This window comes from Chanodichthys erythropterus, chromosome 12 (assembly GCF_024489055.1).
Source record: "Chanodichthys erythropterus isolate Z2021 chromosome 12, ASM2448905v1, whole genome shotgun sequence".
Taxonomy (NCBI): domain Eukaryota; kingdom Metazoa; phylum Chordata; class Actinopteri; order Cypriniformes; family Xenocyprididae; genus Chanodichthys; species Chanodichthys erythropterus.
The window spans coordinates 41,852,605-41,854,983 of NC_090232.1; positions in this window are offsets into that span (position 1 = coordinate 41,852,605).

Below are 2,379 nucleotides of genomic sequence, written 5' to 3' on the forward strand. Positions count from 1 at the left end.
AATTCATACCTCAACACGTGCGTTATATCATTATTATTGCACATGGGTGATTCTGTGAACATCTGCTTTGATTCCTTGGCTGTGTTTGGAATGGAACTACTGGTGTACTGCTTTCTGCATATTATATACAGTACATAGTACATACTAGTTTTAAAAAAGTACATTGACGTTCAAAAGTTTGGGGTCAGTAAGATTTTTTTTTTAAAGAAATTAATACTTTTATTTAGCAAGAGTGCAAAAAACTGATCAAAAGTGATGTTAAAGACATTTAAAATGTTACAAAAGGATTCTATTTCAAATAAATTCTGTTCTTTTGAACTTTCTATTAATCAAAGAATCTTGAAAAAAATATGTATCATGGTTTCCACAAAAATATGAAGTACCGCACAACTGTTTTCTACGGAACGCCGCACATGACATGTAGGCTAAATTGTGCGCACGATCTAGCAAATCTAGGGAATTAAATAGTAAATTTTGCACACGATTTAGCAAATCGAGGGAATGAAATAGTAAATCGTGCACACGATTTAGCAAATCGAGGGAACGAAATAGTAAATTGTGCACACAATTTAGCAAATCGAGGGAACGAAATAGTAAATCGTGCACACAATTTAACAAATCGAGGGAACGAAATAGTAAATCGTGCACACGATTTAGCAAATCGAGGGAACGAAATAGTAAATTGTGCACACGATTTAACAAATCGAGGGAACGAAATAGTAAATCGTGCACACAATTTAGCAAATCGAGGGAACAAAATAGTAAATCGTGCACACGATTTAACAAATCGAGGGAACGAAATAGTAAATCGTGCACACGATTTAGCAAATTGAGGGAACGAAATAGTAAATCGTGAACACACAATTTAGCAAATTGAGGGAATGAAATAGTAAATCATGCACACAATTTAGCAAATCGAGGGAACGAAATAGTAAATCGTGCACACAATTTAGCAAATCAAGGGAACGAAATAGTAAATTGTGCACACGATTTAACAAATTGAGGGAACAAAATAGTAAATTGTGCACACGATTTAACAAATCGAGGGAACGAAATAGTAAATCGTGCACACGATTTAGAAAATTGAGGGAACGAAATAGTAAATCGTGCACACAATTTAGCAAATCGAGGGAACGAAATAGTAAATCGTGCACACGATTTAACAAATCGAGGGAACGAAATAGTAAATCGTGCACACGATTTAGCAAATAGAGGGAACGAAATAGTAAATCGTGAACACACAATTTAGCAAATTGAGGGAATTAAATAGTAAATAGTGCACACAATTTAGCAAATCGAGGGAACGAAATAGTAAATCGTGCACACGATTTAACAAATCGAGGGAACGAAATAGTAAATCGTGCACACGATTTAGCAAATTGAGGGAACGAAATAGTAAATCGTGAACACAATTTAGCAAATTGAGGGAATGAAATAGTAAATAGTGCACACAATTTAGCAAATCGAGGGAACGAAATAGTAAATCGTGCACACAATTTAGCAAATCGAGGGAACGAAATAGTAAATCGTGCACACGATTTAACAAATCGAGGGAACGAAATAGTAAATCGTGCACACGATTTAGCAAATAGAGGGAACGAAATAGTAAATCGTGAACACACAATTTAGCAAATTGAGGGAATTAAATAGTAAATAGTGCACACAATTTAGCAAATCGAGGGAACGAAATAGTAAATCGTGCACACGATTTAACAAATCGAGGGAACGAAATAGTAAATCGTGCACACGATTTAGCAAATTGAGGGAACGAAATAGTAAATCGTGAACACAATTTAGCAAATTGAGGGAATGAAATAGTAAATAGTGCACACAATTTAGCAAATCGAGGGAACGAAATAGTAAATTGTGCACACGATTTAACAAATCGAGGGAACGAAATAGTAAATTGTGCACACGATTTAGCAAATTGAGGGAACGAAATAGTAAATCGTGCACACAATTTAGCAAATCGAGGGAACGAAATAGTAAATCGTGCACACAATTTAGCAAATCGAGGGAACGAAATAGTAAATTGTGCACACGATTTAGCAAATTGAGGGAACGAAATAGTAAATCGTGCACACAATTTAGCAAATCGAGGGAACGAAATAGTAAATCGTGCACACGATTTAGCAAATTGAGGGAACGAAATAGTAAATCGTGCACACAATTTAGCAAATCGAGGGAACGAAATAGTAAATCGTGCACACGATTTAGCAAATTGAGGGAACGAAATAGTAAATCGTGCACACAATTTAGCAAATCGAGGGAACGAAATAGTAAATTGTGCACACAATTTAGCAAATCGAGGGAACGAAATAGTAAATCGTGCACACAATTTAGCAAATCGAGGGAACGAAATAGTAAATCGTGCACACG